Source organism: Littorina saxatilis, linkage group LG4 (genome assembly GCF_037325665.1).
Source record: "Littorina saxatilis isolate snail1 linkage group LG4, US_GU_Lsax_2.0, whole genome shotgun sequence".
Taxonomy (NCBI): domain Eukaryota; kingdom Metazoa; phylum Mollusca; class Gastropoda; order Littorinimorpha; family Littorinidae; genus Littorina; species Littorina saxatilis.
The window spans coordinates 24,200,943-24,218,064 of record NC_090248.1 but is presented as its reverse complement, the minus strand read 5'-3'; the positions used below and the strand labels follow the sequence as shown (position 1 = coordinate 24,218,064).

General features: G+C 42.6%; 1 protein-coding gene across 1 annotated transcript in view; it reads left to right on the top strand.

Moving 5' to 3' along the window:
• Nucleotides 1–529: 529 nt before the first annotated feature.
• The window catches only part of LOC138964289 (serine/threonine-protein kinase TBK1-like), a 111,057-nt gene continuing 94,464 nt past the window's right edge, over nucleotides 530–17,122 (top strand). Inside the window, exon 1 of the mRNA XM_070336202.1 lies at nucleotides 530–546. The gene's annotated coding sequence lies outside the window, so the exon portion shown is untranslated. The remainder of the gene's footprint in view (nucleotides 547–17,122) is intronic.

The following is a 17,122-nucleotide window of genomic DNA, read 5'->3' as shown; positions in this document are numbered from 1 at the left end:
TTCTCTCAATGATCAGCGGCTGAAAGAATTTGCACTGAGCCTAACAAAAATACCCTGAGGATCGAAAATAACATTTTTGGAGAGAAGAAAACACTCACGTTCTACAGTTGTAAATACCTTTGACATAACCCCACCGGTACTGCCTTGCGCCACCACCATTACTAAGTGCGTCGTCGCCACCACCACCAGTTACCACAACAAAAACACAAACAGTATTTGTTTGTGTTTTGTAGCCAACACGGATACTGACGACTGAAGAGCTTGACACACACACTGACGCGGAGAACGTGTCACAGTAATAATTGGACATACCTGTATTATATTTCTTTTCCCTTTTCTTTCTTTCTTATAGTTTTCTCCTTCTTCTTCGGGAAAAAAGCATGTCTTACGCAGCAGTCATCTTTTGACAAAACAAGAGAGGACTGGAGACATGACAGCGCTCAACGATTATTGGTTCTTGTTGATAAGTGCTATTTTTAGCTATGGCTTTTCCTATGTCTAAAATTAGACCTGTCAGATACGACCGGACTGCAAACTGGAAGAGAGGTAGGTGATTTTCTGCTCCTTCTTTATTGGTAAAATGTATGATTTTTGCAAGAAATGTATGCTGCATTATAGTGCAGAACGCATGCAGAAAGTAGCGACTGCAGAGCATTTTCGTTTCTGATTGAATAGACACTGCAGAGCGGCCGCTGAAGTTTCGCTTCGCCATAAGTAGGGGAATCCCCTCCTGTTGTTTTGCAACTCGAAGTACAAGAAAATCTAGAAGTTGAAGGTCGTACAGCAGACGATATGGGCGTAGTTGACTCGTTGTACAACTGAATTAATGCTTGCAAGCACTTTCCGACTGTGCAATATATGCTATGAAATAGTCCAAGTCCAGTTTACACCCTGCACGCTCGAAAGTTTAGCGAGGATTTTAGGTTTCATGGATGTGAAGAAGTAAATTAATGTTGGCGCTTCGCCAGTGAACTGACTTGCAGTATTGCTTTGGTCGCGTTTCACTTCCGGGTCGAGCAAGTGTTTACGAGAATTGAAACTGACCGAGTTTTGTGGTCACCCGGGCAATGACTGACCTCTACCCGACAGCGTGGACACATTGCATGAGTTCTTGGACAATGCTGACCAGTAATGCTTAGGATACGTAGTGCATAAAATAGTTATTCAATAATCAGGACAAATCTATGATATGAATAGACGGGGGAAAAACATCAACAAGCAACAACAAGACTGACACGCAAACAGCAAAGAAACCCGGCAAGGAGGACAACACAGGAACAGAAACCCAGACAGTCAGTGGTGTAGTTTTCAAAACAAAACTGACAGAACACACATTTCAAAAGGGCAGAAATAGGTCAAAAATGTATTGCAGAAAGCTGAACGTTGCATACAACAAAAATGATTTTCCGCCGCCCTTCAGTTCTCATGTGTGTGTGTGTGCGTGCGTGCGAGTGGGTTTGTGTGTTTGTGCGTGTGTGTGTGTGTTTTGTTTGTGCGTGTGTGTGTGTGTGTGTTTGCACATGATGTGTGCGTGTGTTTGTGTGTGTGTGAGTATCTGCGTGTTTGTGTGTGAGTGTGTGTGTGTGTGTGCGTGCGCGCGCGCGTGCCGCTGTGCGTGAGTGTGTCAGTGTGTGTGTGTGTGTGTGTGAAACATGTTTCAAGAAAATGAGTTGTCGCTGTATAATGAAACGGATAATCAACATAAAAAATAAAGAAGAGAGAAAAGCTTTTGAATTCAAATAACTAGATAATTATCTGTATGTGATTTTTAGTAGTACATGCAGGTTGATCCACACACAAAAATGTGCCAAAATAGCACCTCTGAAAATTCTTCATTTTCATACATCGAATAAACACACCGTGTATAAATATATCAGTAATGTTTGAGTTGATAAAATATGTGCGCAGAAACCCGACACTGACCTTGTTCACGAGTAACTGATAGGTAAGATCATTAGTATGATTCAGAGTCTAGGCTTGTGTACCTATCGTGCAAGTACGCCCAGTCATCACCGTGGCACTCACTATTTTTGAAATATTTATGTCAGTGGAACCTGTGTTTTAAGACCTTTGAAAATTAAATAAAATCAGGTCTTTGACAGGAGGAAGCTTTAAAATGGTGGTAATATGGTGAGTTTATGTACAGTGAATCTCAGTGGAAAAAGAAAGGTCTTAATAGGAGGAGGGGGGGGGGTGTATGTTATTAAAATAGGGGGGGGGGGGGGTGAGTGTTAGGTCCTCACTGTATCAGCATGTGTAACTCAACGTTGTGCAAAAAAATGGGTTTTGCAGTCCTGATTTTGAGTAAAGACGTGTAGTAATTTTGAGTAAAGACGTGTAGTAATTTTGAGTAAAGACGTGTAGTAATTTTGAGTAAAGACGTGTAGTAATTTTGACTCAAAATAAATACCGTCCTGGCGCCTGGTTGATAAAAAGCGGAAAATATTATCAGCGTAATTTATTTCCTTTACTATACAGGAAATACACGGTAGCTTATTTAAAGTGTGTGTCCACTAAAACTTGAGTATCCTTTTGTTGAGTTTTGCCGGCTTTACTGAAGATGTAATTTCTTCCCTGTTTACTTCACTAATGCCACAGGGTTAAACCAGCATGTGCAGACGTGATAGTATGTAGTGAGGCTTTTTGACGAGAAAATTGAAGAGAGAGAGAGAGAGAGAGAGAGAGAGAGAGAGAGAGAGAGAGAGAGAGAGAGATTTCATTTAGTAAACACAAGATTCATTTTAACGGGGTGGTGGTGGTGGTGGTGGAGTGGGCTGGGGGGTTCAAGAGAGAGAGAGAGAGAGAGAGAGAGAGAGAGAGAGAGAGACAGGGAGAGAAAGAATTTGAGAGAGAGAGAGAGTGAGAGAGAGAGAAAGAGAGATTTCATTTAGTAAACACAAGATTCATTTTAGCGGGGTGGTGGTGGTGGTGGTGGAGTGGGCTGGGGGGTTTAAGAGAGAGAGAGAGAGAGAGAGAGAGAGAGAGAGAGAGAGAGAGAGCTTTCTTTCTGTCCTTGACCTATTCGTCTTCTTCTTTCTTTTATGCTTGAATGATTTGCGTATTTTATCATTGGATTCGATGGAATTTTACTTCATTCATGCTGATGTTGCTGTTTTTGTCGTCGTCGTCGTCGTTCGTTGTTGTTGTTGTTGTTGTTGTAAATTCCTGCAAAACATGATTTCAAAGGTGTGGTTTGCACAATTAATTTCAATCATTGATCGCATGCAAACTTTTAGGGTTCAAGAGTCAGTGTGCAAGTCAACAGAACTCGCTTTGGCCAATCTGATACAAATTATTATGTACGAAACCGATACGTGCACAGCCTAGCGATGACCTTACGATTATCTTTCTCCTGCTATTGCATGCCGAAGTCACCGAGACAAACTTCGTTCTGGAAATTCTTTGTCAGTATCTAGGAGACATATGCAGTAGAAGCGTCAGAATCTTTACGTGATGCTACAATTTGCATTATAACGTCTTCGTGAACTTTGTTTTGATTTGACGTCAGAGGGTTTACTGTGAAAGTGAGGGTTAGGCGGGAAGAGACGTCTAAGTTTGTTAAATCGGTGCCGTTTGTCTTTAAATAATGCTTGAACGTTTGTTTGTTTGCCGTATTTGTTTGTTTGTTTGTGGAGTATGCGTTATTTGCTTGTTTTGTTCGTTTGTTCGTTTGTTTGTTTGTTGTTGTTTCTTTTTGTGTGTGCTGAAAAATAAGATATTATAAAATCAATATATATTTGTGTTTACTTCGGTGACAATTAACTGCATGTGAATGAAATCTTCATTGTCACTATGAGAAACAAATAACTTGTTCCAAGAGGCCTCTGTGCTTGTGTGTGTCACGGGTGTGTGTGTATGTGTGCGTGTGAGTGTGTGTGTGTGTGTGTGTGTGTGTGAGTGTATGTGTGTGTGTATGGTGTGAGTGTGTGTGGTGTGTGTGTGTGCGTGTGAGTGTGTGTGTGTGTGAGTGTCTCTGTGTGTGTGTATGTGTGTGTGTGTGTGTGTGTGTGTGTGTCTTTGTGTGTGTGTGAGTGTGTGTATGTGTGTATGTGTGTTTCACTATGTAACTTTTGCAATGTCTGTGTGTCTGTGTTCAAGAAGCTTCAAATTTCTACTCTCAATGCGGAAAATGTCAACTCAACGTTAATGCTTTTCAGGGTTTTACGATTTTGAGGCAGTCGTAACTGCCTTGTTTTGATTGAGATCAAGGAAATGAAAGTTTTCCGTCCAAACAGTTTGATCAAGTCGATCAATTGCAATTTACGGGAAAACCCCTAAAGTTTAATGTCCGGTGAACTTGGTAATTCAAATTATTTCTGTGTGCTATAAGCTACATTACTCTGGGTGGTTTGTCGAGCAATGTTGCGCCGTCAAAATGTATAGTTGATAATACAATTTAATTAGAAAATTCGGCGAATTGCATGGTCTAAATTAGTAGTTGTACGGTATAAAAAAAAACTAATGTCGACCAATCGATCAATCCCGTGCCATCAGAAGGTGTACAGTTGAAAAGCCAAGTAAAATTTGATTCGAATATTCGACAAGAATCTTAAATTAAACACATGAGGCAGAGCGCTGTTTAGAGATCTGATAAACAAAGGGAAATAAGCGCTATAAATGCATACAACATGTGTATTAGAGTAAGTGAGGGTTATTCGGAACCATTCTCCTGGCACATGAAAGACTGAATGACTAAAAGCATTGAAACGAACAAGCGACTTTAAACCTCTATTTATTTGAATATTCGGCGATTTTGGTAGTATAAATGACTCGTTTGCTGTAGATTATCATAGGTGGTCTTGATGGTCTTGGTCTCAAAATTAACATGACGTCGTCAAAAGGTATAGTCGGTAGTACTTAATTAGAATATTCCGGCGAATTCGACGGTTCAAATTAATTTTGAACTTTTTTTCCGATATTATAAAGCGATTATAGAGCGATTTGGTGTCGCCGGATGGTTTAGTATGTACATGTGGTATGATTTTGTTTGAATATTCGGCTAAATTACTAATTTATGTTATACATTACTCTAGATGATCTGTAGAATGATGTGGCGACGTCAGAAGTAATTAGCAGTGGTATAATTGACTAGATATAAATAGTATTGACGTTTTTTTCTTCAATCTAATCATACTCTAATAGACACAGTGACGTTGTAATTTAGGAACACATACGAGGTATGTCATCGAAAATGGAGACAGACACACGCACGCACGCACGCACGCACGCACACACGCACACACACACACACACACACACACGCACGCACGCACGCACGCACGCACGCACTCCCACACACACACACACACACACACACACGCACGCACACAGACACGCACCCACACACACGCACACACACGCACACACGCATGCACACAAGCACACACAAACTGAACACACATGCTTTTTTGGGCATTTTTCCACAGTGATTATGGACAAGTTGTTGGTGACATACCATCGATCATTATTTGACCTTCAAATATGGCCGTCAGTCCGGAAAATATTTTTCCTTCTAGGAATTCTATTGATCTTCTCTTTTGAGATTCATACCAAAGCTATATGACCTTCAAATTCCACTTTCATTTAAGGAAAACGCTTTTACGTCTTTAGAGATCTCCGGTTTTGGAGATCACTCAACTGCACTCAATTTGTCCTTAACATTTTGCACTCAACAACTGCACTCAACAACTGCACTCAACTGCACTCAACAACTGCACTCAATTTGTCCTTAACATTTTGACCCGATACGGTCAAAATGACCCTCCTTCAAGATAAACTTTCATCTTTATCTAAAGATGTCATACCACTATTATTGTACCTCTACGTTTGGCCTTGATTCGGGTAAAGTGTACTTCATTTAAATAATCTTCTTCTTTTTTATTTAAAAAAAAAAAAGTTTTATCTTGTCGAGCCCTTTTATTACAGAGACACAGGCAGCAGATAGTGTCTTTTTTCAGTACACAACTGTATAATTATTTTGTGTGCATTTTTAGCAGTTTAGCGCCGGCACACGAAGCTTATAAAATTAGGCAAGTATACTGAATTGGTAGACATTTTACTCCAACGACAGCACTTAACTATTGACATGTAAAACGCGAAAGCGTTGAGGCATGAAAATGTTTGTTTCCTTTTTAGAAATGCATGGAAATAATGTAATATTATTACGCATATATAGGCTATATATTCTACCCATAGTATAATTATATCTCCCACCGATTTACGACTGTCATTTTTGAATTTACAGAATTAATTAAAATGTTTGAGATATAGCAACTGCGTGGCCCATAATGAGCGAATTGGGTTTAAGAATCACGTATGTATTCTCCATTCTGAGTAGAAAAATAATGTTAAAATAAATTGAAATCCGACACAGGTAGACTGCTGACGTTCCGAAATCAAGGAACAAAACAACAAGCTGGTTCATTGGCTAATGGAACGTTTAATTATAAACACACACGCACACACACACACACACACGCACACACACACACACACACACACACACACACACACACAACACACACACACACAATACACACACACACACACATACGCACACGCACACACAATACACACTCACACACACACACACACACACACACAATACACGCACACACAATACACACACACACACACTCACATACACACACACATACACACACACATACACACACACGCACACACACACACACACGCACACACAATACACACTACACACACACACTCACACACACTCACAAACACACACACAACTAATACATGGACCTGTAGAGGTTTTAAAAGGGCCGAACATACAAATGATGAGACAATCAAAAGAAAGAGAACCTATAGCTCAGTATAATTTATGCGTTGACGGCTCGATATTTTCTTCGAGTCGCGCCATCTAAGCTATATATATATTACTAGAGGAATACCCGGCTTCGCCGGGTGGATCGCGAGACAGAGTATGCAGCGTGGCGGTTCGCCGGCTTAGAGCACGTGTTGAAAATTTTCATCCACCAGTTTGTGCCCGGGGTCCACCTGAATATCCCCACCAAATTTGATGCAGAATATTTACGATGGGAGGGGTAGTATTACTGGCAATATTTTGAAGATGGGAGGGATTTTGTACACGAATTGCAATACTTATGTAACCGAGTGCCGAAACACCACAATCACCTTTGGAGGCGAAGTCCAATCAAACAGGATTGAGAATTTTAGAGCTTATTTCTAAGCCCTATAAAAACTGTTACGGCTTCACAAAGGAAGGCAAGAACATACAGAGAGACGATGATGATAAAATCGTTTATTTAACGTCACACTGTAAAAACATTGGCGACATTTGTCTTAGATTAAAAACACACACAGGCGCGCACACAAACTTTCCCTTTATGTACAGTGGTTCACCACCCTCCCGCCCCCCGCACACTCTCGCTCATCTAATTAAAAATGGTGTTAAGAGATACTTGGATATAAAATGGTATTTTTAAAAGTTCTGATAAAAATATATAGTAGCTGTATGAGAAGCAATGGCGTCAGCCGCAGCAACGTCTCTTCATATCCAGGGACCAAGTGGGTGCGTGTGCATAAGTCCAGCGATACGTTTGGGACCTTGCCACCCAAGCTCTTTATTAAAACTTAAAAGATAGCTTAATTTTTCCTTTGAGGTATTTGGCAGAATATTTCTATTTGAGTTTATAAACTGAGTCAGGGGTTGAAAGTGGCATGAGTTCAAATCACACTCCAAAGTTAAATGAGCAATGGTGAGGTCGGATTGACAGGTGCAATTAAGCTCTAGAAATTGGTAATTCCCAGCTTCTGCCCTTAGGCGGCTAATCCTTTTTATTATACGTGGGCATGCATTATAGGTGTTCATCTGTTTTGATGGGGCTTCCCGAATGAGCCAGCCAGAGCTTATAGCCTTGTGCATATATTTGTTCCTCCATTCTCTCCAGAGAAGAGAGTCTGTAAGGCTACTGATCTCAGAAGCAGACAATGGCAGGTCTACCTCGGAGGCGCCTATGCCTTGGGCAGCTTCTTTAGCGGCTTTGTCCGCTTTCTCGTTGCCAGGCACGTTCACGTGTGCTGGACACCAGACCAGGTTAATATCGCTTCCTTTTTTTATAATTTTATTTGCCAGCTCCTTTATGGCAATGACAAGATCATGTCTTTTTGATCTTTTGTTAGATCTTAATGCTTCAATGGCTGCTTTGGAGTCAGAGAATATAGCTATCTTTTGAGGAGGAGTGTTCTTGAGATTGAGATGAACAAGCGACATGCAGATGGCAAGGAGCTCAGCTGAGAAGATCGAGTTTCTGTTGCACAGTTTAAATTTCCCAGTCATGTCATCGCTGGGGATTACAAAAGCTGCGCCAGCCTTCTTGTCATCCAACACTGACCCGTCTGTGTAAACATGAACATGGCCTTTGTATACAGTATCAATGTGCTCAAGGGCTTGTATCCTGAGTAATAACTGATCATCCTTTGTAGCTGTGCAATATTCTGTGTCAAAATTCATTTCTTTCATTGTCCATGAGGGATCACGAGATATGGGGTTTTGGGCCACATCATTTGGGTCGACACTGATTTCACTAAAGAGTGAAGCATTGAATTGAGCCAGTGAGGAGAAAGTAGTGCCAAAGTGGGCCTTTTTGTTTTGGACATGATTGTAATGCGGTTGTAGCTCCTCTTTTGTTGAGTTTTGCACTGTGTTGGCTCGAACATTGTAATCTGCGCAGCACTTACGCCGCCACATGTCAAGAGGGAGGAATCCTGCTTGGTGGTATACAATGGCCTGCTTTGAATGCCTTGGGTGTCCGAGGGCAAGCCGAAGGGCACGACATTCCGCTGACTGTAGCTTATCAAGCCATTTTCGAGCCGACGAGAAGTAGGCCTCCTGTCCATATGATAGTCTTGATCTTATAAGAGCTCTGGTGATGTTTGTTAGAATAACTGGGCACTTTGCCCATGGTTGGGCAGCCAGTATTTTAAGAAGGTTGATGGTCTTATTTGCTTTGCTTAAAAGATACTTTAAGTGAGCAGTCCATAGTCCATTTGAGGTGAAAAGTACGCCCAGATATTTCACCTGCTGACTGGGTGAGACAACAGATTTATCTAGTGAGAACTGTATCTTTTCTCGATCTTCCAGTTTTCGGTTTGTAAAGACAACGAATACAGTTTTCTCGGCAGAGAGAGTGAAGCCATTCTCCCGCATATAGTTCGCAATGTTATCTATAGCTGTTTGCCACTCTTTAGAGAATTTGTGTTCTGTTTTATAGGTTTTGTTTTGATACTCTTTGCATAGAGCAATATCATCCGCATAAAGCGTCAGTTCGGCTCCATGTGTTTTAATTGTCGATATGTCATGCAGCATAATGCTAAAAAGCAGTGGTGCTATTACTGAGCCCTGTGGCACTCCCATGTCAACTTTGCGAGTGGATGATTTGGCACCTTTATAATCAGTTTGAAAGGACCTGTTCATTAGAAAGCTTTTTATGTATTGAAACATATTACCACTGATGCCTAATTGCTTCAATTTGAACAACAATCGTTGGTGCCATACTGTATCGTAGGCTTTTTTGATGTCAAAAAAGACAGCAAAGAGAGACTTCTTGCGTGAGAGAGCTTTCTTAATTTTGGAGGACAGTTTTACAATGTGATCCGAGACACCCCTGCCTCGACGGAAACCGGCTTGGCACAGGGGTATTACCTTTTTTCTTTCCATTTCATCTTCTAGTCTGGATTTTAGTATTCTTTCATAGATTTTGCTCAGATGGGAGGTCAAAGATATAGGGCGCCAGTTGGAAGGGTCAGCTCTTGGTTTTCCAGGCTTTAAAATGGGGATCACAACAGCCTCTTTCCAAGCTGAGGGAATCAGGCCAGACTTCCAGCATGTTGAGTAAAAATCCAGTAAAAGATTTAATCCTTGGTTTGGTAAATGTTGTATGACCTGATAGTTTATTGGATCAGAACCACAGGCGGATCGGACTTTTGTCACCGATGCTATAGCCGTTTTCAGTTCTTGAATGGATAAGGGAGCATTTATTTTTAAGGAAGGGTTGAGTTCTGGGTCGTTTAAGTCCTGTTTATCCTCCCACTTCTTACGGAAGAGTTCCTGCTCACATAACAGTTTATCTGTTTGGCTTGCTGCTGCAAAAATATCTGCAAACAGTTCTGCTTTTTCAGGAAGGCTTTCATATTTTTTTCCTTCGTGCATAAGAGGACGTTCAGCCTGCTTGTGTCTGCATTTGAATTTCCTTATTTTGGTCCAAATTTTTCCAGCATCTCTGTAATCGCTCACTTTGCTGGACATGTTTTCAAAGTATTCTTTTTTTGCTTTGTCTATAATTTTGTCACATTGTTCTTCGGTTGTCGTTGCCAGTCGCATTTACCCGTCTCACCCGCCGCCTGGCTCCACCACGATACGGGGTACGGGGACCACCAGTTGCTTGGCTTGGGCCCCTTTGAGGCACAGGGCCCGGCACTCTTCCACCCCGGCGGGTCTCCAACGGTAGAGCACCACATCGTGAAATTCCGTTGTCGTCTGTCATATGAGCGTTGATGCGTTGAGCTGTCGTTATGCGCCATACATGGCCCAGCTCATCCGGCTTCAGCGTGTTTTTATATCGGAGTGGTCCTTCTCCTAGACTGGTGGCTTTACAGGGCTGTCGAGTCCAGTCTACCCGGCTATTTGGCCATAGCTGGCTGGTTTGTTTATCTGAGGTGACCTTCCCCAGGGCTAGAACTTAAGATGCGGCTCTTGATCGCATGATGCTCCCGTCATTGGAGACCTGGGGTATTTCTTGAGTGTAACAGTGCCACCTGTTATCCCGCCCCATCCTGTTGGAAGCACCGCCAGTTGGTCCGCGACTGCTTATTCGTCCTGGCAAGCCTGGCTTATTTCGCAGCTAACCTCCATATCTGAAGGCCATCTCACTATCCGCCACCTGTGAACGCGCCTGGTTGGGGGTGGTCGCCCCTACTGTCCCAGGGTTCTTCGGTTGATTTCATATTGTTGTGGTTTTGTGCAGACCTGAAGCGATCATACTTCTCTTTTGCAGTTCTTTTTAACCTGATGGCTGTTCTGCATTCTTCTGTCCACCATGGGCTCTGATCAGTTCTACTGGGTCCGATAAAAGGTTTTGTTTTGGGGATTGACAATTCCATTGCATTCAGCAGGTTTGATCTTAGCTGTTTATATTTGTTGTCGATACTTTCTTGGGACTCTGGATTGCCATCCAAGAGGGTATGTGCATCGGCAGACTTAGTGACAGCGTCCTTGAAAACTGCCCAGTCTGCCTTTTTATAATTGTATTTTAAGGCTTTTGGACCTGGCTCTGTGTGTGGTGATTTCCCAATAATGGATATCATGATTGGTAAGTGGTCGCTTTTTAATTTATCTGACACAACGCACCAGTCCGTTGTTAATCCGAGAGTGGGACTAACCAAGGTTATGTCAATGGCGGAGGGGTGTTGGTTTGAGATATCGGGTATTCTGGTTGCTGATCCGTCATTTAGTAAGTACACATTTGATTGCGTTATATAGGTGGCAAGGCTCTTTCCCACGACACATGTCTGATCGGGGAAGTTGGCATCCCACAGGGGGTTTCGGCCATTAACATCTCCTCCGATCACCCAGGTGCGTCTTCCGTCGAGCTCTGGGAGCCAGCTGAAAATCGGGCCTTTGGTAATGTTTCTGTTATATATGTTTAATAAGAAGATGGGTGGGCCATCATTCAGCAGAAGTTCAACTAGGTTTGAATGTATTTTTGTGTCGGCCGGAACAGGGGTTGGGTGAACATTGTACTTCAGATTGTCTCTGACATAGGTTACTGTGTACTTGATAGTTTGTGCTCCGCTCGTATCATCAACCTGATAATCTGTGACGGGTGGGTAAAAGAAACCAGATATGAAGGGGAGTTTTCCCGCATGACAGAGTGGGGACTGTATCAATAATACATTGAACATGTTGTTTTGGTTAAGATAATTAATAAGGTACGGTAGAGCAGTGTTAAGGGAACGACAGTTCCACTGCAGTATATTTATTCTTGAATCCATTTCAATCACAGAAGACCTAAAGTCTGTTGTGACCGTTTGATCTGCCCCTCAACTCTCTATGTCATTGTGTTGTCAAGGGGTTGAGACTCTGTTACAGATCTGCCTCCCTGAATGCCGAGAAGAGCGCATTGAGTGGTAAGTATCTTATTTAAGGCTGGTGGAGTTGGATTTTCCTTTGGCTTAAATATTTCAGTATATAGCCCTGTCAGAAGTGTCAGAACATTTTCGGGGCTTTCATTCGTTTTTGCTTCAATAAGTGCAGCTAGGATGCCAGTGACGAATTTGAACACCTCACCGCAGTTCTCGGCGCTCATCATCTTCATCTTTGCATAGCTTTCTTTTAAAATATGTTGTCTGAGGCAGTCTTCGGACTGTGGCTTTGGTGTGTTTTGTGTTTCATCTTCCTCAACAATCATCAACTTTGGTTCATCCATGAACAAGTCATCATAATCGTGTGTGGGGGAAGTTTGAGATTCTGCATCAGCAACCTTTTTCTCATTGTTTGTTGTTGGCTGTTTGTTTGTCTTTGTTTTGTCTGCTGCTTTTGTGGGGGCCTTTTTTACATTGTGTGTTGATTTTAGTTTCTGGGCAACAGTAGACTCATTATTAATAGGGTTTATGCCAGTTCTTTGTCCAGGTCTCTGGAGGGCGATATTTTGCTCTGAAATGGGGTTTTCACTACGAGGGTTGCTTGGTCCGCCTTGATTTCCTGTGCGTATGCGGCTTGTTGTTGGTTCTGGCCAGATAGTGCTATAATCCTGTTTTTCAATCTCAGCCACGAAAGCTGGGGAGGTAGCCAGGTTTCTCTTTGCTTTGCTGGCACCGCGAGGAGCACTTTTCCCCCCTGCCATTTTCAGCACCCAGCACTCGTCGACTTCTGAATCAGAGTCATTAGATGTATCTGGGTCTTTCTTTTGTTTTTTCATTATTTCAAACTTTGCTCTTCTTATTGCTTCTGCATATGGGATGTATTTGGCTGCTCGGATTTTGTTTGCTGTTCTTCGGAGCACTAGCTCAGGACAGCCTAAGTAAGCTGCCGAGTGGGGACCGCCACAGTTTAGGCAGTGTTTGTCATTTGGACAGTTGTCAACTGGGTGGTCTTTCTTTTGACCGCATCTTGGGCATTTGTCTTGTCTGGCTTTACATTGTTTGGAGCCATGTCCCAATCTCTGGCACTTAGTACACCTTCTGACTGGGGCCACATAGGGTTCGACAGCAAAGAAGGTTTTCACTATCTTCACTGTATCTGGTAGCGTTTTCTTTAAAAAAGTGATTTTGACAGCTTGAGTAAGTTCCCCCTTCTGGTTTTTTAACCGCTGAAGAGATTTTACTTTCTCAAGAGATTGTTGAAGTTTATCAAGGTCTTCAGAGAGTGGGATGGGTCTGATGACACCTTCCGTTGTTGCCTCTGGTATAGTGCATCTTATTTGCACTTGAGCGAGACTGGTGAGATTGGCAAGTTTATGTTGTTGTTTTTCATTGCAGCAGGCAATCAAGAATTTGCCCGAGGGCAGAGGTCGTACACCTTCTATCTGACCGACCGCGTCAACCAAAACACGACACTGGAGTGATGGCCCAAGTTTCGAGAACATAGCTGGACCTGTAGCCGCGTTGGTGAGAATGACTGGGTATTGTGCAAAGGTTGGAGGAAGACTTGGTGTCACCTTTTTTGACTTTGTGTGTCTAGGGGGCCCAGTTTTGACTGGTTGTGAGACTTTTGACTGTGGCTGAGGCAGAGCCTGTTCGGCATCACTGTTAGCAATGGGTGCTTTTTTCTTCCGCTGACGGCGGCGTTGAGTTTTAAAAATGTCATCGCCTTCTGTGCTTTGGGAAGGTGAAATGTTCCCGTCTTCTGAGGGCACTGCTGCGTTGTGGTTATTGACACTGGCGTCAGCGTCAGAGTGGTTGTTTGAGCTCTCTTTTGTCTTTTTTGAGCTTGTTGGAGAGAAGCTGTCGGAATCTCTTAACCTTTTTCGGGGTGTGCAACACAATGTGCTGTCCATAGATTCAGCAGGGGTAGAGGTAGCCAAAGGTGGTTTGTCGCTTATGACAAAGGTGGCAGTGGCCATTGTGAGGGCCTTTTGGTGTTCAAATGCAGTGAGGAGTACTCAGAGAGCAGTGTGTTTGTGTGTAGTTGTGAGCGACCTTGGTAGAGGACCCTCTAAAAGCGAAATGACTAGAAAATGAGCTTTGGTATGAGCAGGCGTCTCGCACTGTTAAAAGAAAAAAGAAGGGATGACAAAAGCGTCCCTTGACAAAGAGTGAGCTGAAGCTCACCCTCTAGTGACTTTCACTTCTCTCCCGAGAATCACGAGGACTCCTGCAGGGCGAGTGGAAAAGCCACCAAGGGCAGTTAAAAAAAGCCCTCTCTGGGTCTATGCCAAGAGAGCTGTGTCGTGTGTTAAAACACACACAAAATGTGATTGTCCCCCTTTACCATCAGGAATTCGGGAAGAAATCGTATTTTGAGCACTGACTTGGCTATGTAAGCTCGAGGTACGTTAAAGCAGTCGCTATGTAATCAGCATGTCTGCTTGTGAAAGACGCACTCTACGGGCCAGCAACTGCAGTGAATTACTCGTGCTGAGTCTGAGGACAAAAATGACCCCGAACAGAGAGACAAAAGCCGCTAGACCACATCACAAACAGACCTCTACAATCCACAGGTGTTGCCTTGCGAGCCAGCTATACATAGCTCACAACTTCTAAGGCGAACAACTCTGCAGAGTCTGCTGTGAAGGGCGACGGTAGTCTCCCTGTCACACTCGACCCTCTTTGAATGAACTTTGTCCCCAAAGTTCCGAACCATGGACCCGCCAAGCTTAGGTCCCTCCCAGGTTCGTGGAATGGGAACAGCACGTAAATGATTCAGTGGCCATAATGCCATTCCTGAACATATCATGTCGAGTCCCATCCCTATTGACGACGCCAAATGTAACCGAGTGCCGAAACACCACAATCACCTTTGGAGTCGAAGTCCACTCAAACAGGATTGAGAATTGTAGAGCTTATTGCTAAGCCCTATAAGTATAAGTTACAGCTCCGTCCATCTTAATGGTATCGCCTGATATTTTGTCGAGACTGGGTCAATGAATATGATGACGTCACTCGAGGCTCTGCCGAGAGTGACGTCATTATATTCTTTCACCCCGTCGAGATAAATAACATGCAGATTTACATGCCCGCTTATGTGCGTTGACATGTTAATACGTTAGCAAGTAGATTAATTGTTTTTTTGTTTTCAACATCCGATGTGGTAAGTTCTGGATCGACGCAAGTTAGTTTCCTTTCTCAGTTGATAGGGTTGTCCCTATGAATGAAAACAATGTATATATACAAGTTCATCACTGTAAAACAGGCGGTTCATGAAAAGTACATATCTTTTACACAGTTGTAGTCAAATTTACTTTCAAAAGTTAAACACGTCCCGGACGTGATCGCAGGAATGTTACATCAACTATAAGGTGTTGTCACATCTGACATTAACTTGGTGACAGTGTTTAGTCCACTTGGAAAGACTGTTTGTAGCTTTCTGATCCAAAACTGTCCCCTCTCGTGCCTGTGTGTAGGGTTGTTGGTGTACACCTGTTCGATGGGTAAACACCGCATGTCATGCAGTGAGTGTCCAGGTAAACTGAAGTGCATTGTCACATGTGTACCAACATTGTTTTGGATGTGTGATCTATGCAAGTAAAAGCGGGTTTTGAGACTGTTTTTTGTCTGCCCGATATACTGTGCATGGTCACACTTATTGCAGTACAGCATGTAGATAATGTTGGACGATATATGTATAGGTTACAACACGAGTGGTTTTTTATATGGCTTGTATTTCAGTCAAGACCCAGCGGATGAATATCATCGGGAGACACGAGCCTTTGGCGAGTGGCTCTCGATTGATATTCCCGCTGGGTCTTGACTGAAATACAAGCCATATAAAAAACCACGAGTGTTGTAATCTGTATATCCCATTCTACCATCAAACACAAAGTGTAGACTACTAGCGGCACTTTTGCGATCTGTGGAGTGTGAAACAGTGTTTTCAGCGAGACATGGCCTTTTTGCAACCTTAAACTAAGTGACCGTCGCTGAAAAAATAAAACGAATGAGTGCATCTATAAGTACGCGGTAACACTACTTTCAGACCGTTTAAAAGCGTTAAGTAAAGGTTCATAAGTTGCAAGAAAGTAATGAAGTCGTATAGAAATCCATTTAGTTGAAGCGCACAATTCTTTTGCGTTTCAGGTCGGCGGAACGGGGAAACCGGTTTGGCCCCCATTTGGCTTACTCGACTCGATTCAGAATCGATTCCACGTTGTTTTTTTCGAACGCATTATTATACAATTAGTCTTATTGACAGAGAAGCAAATTTTAGGGAACACATATGTAGATTTAACCATTTGCTCCCTATTTGAAATGTATCTACATGATAAACTGTTTTGCGAGTGTGTTTGCATGAACCTAAACTGGTATTGATGCGATGAAAACAGGACCCAAGTCTGTCACCGCCGCTTGATTGCATTTTGAAAGAATATGACTGGATTACGGAAAAATACACACATGTTAAGTTCTTAGATACCTTCATCGCCAATGTGGACTTACTGCAGAGCCAGGCAAAAGAGTAGACTTGCTCGCAAAACACGTGAAACAGCTGATGATAGCGAAGCCCAACCGTGCCAGGTAAGGACGGTCTGACAGATTCTCAAAAGTCGTCTGCTAACGAAGCAAGGGGAGGGTACTCGTGTTTTTGTTTTGGTTCGCTAGCATCTGGTTATCTTGTAAGTTGAATGTTCGTTTTTTCCCACCTGCATTGCTTTCATAATGAAAGAAACGTTTGCTTATTGCATCTCATACATCAGATCAGTTCTGAGATTCATTTTTGCGTGCAACTGATATGGTTTTCTGAGCCGTGCAATACGATTTTGGAACTTCATACAAATGTGTCACATTGTTCGGCGCGAGGTCAAAGGTCGGGAGCAAAGTAGTTCTTCGCCCAAATCAGAATCTGCACTATCATATATTTTTTTGAGTCCATGATGTATTTATTGAGCTATAAAAATACAACATATATACCCATACTGAAGTAACA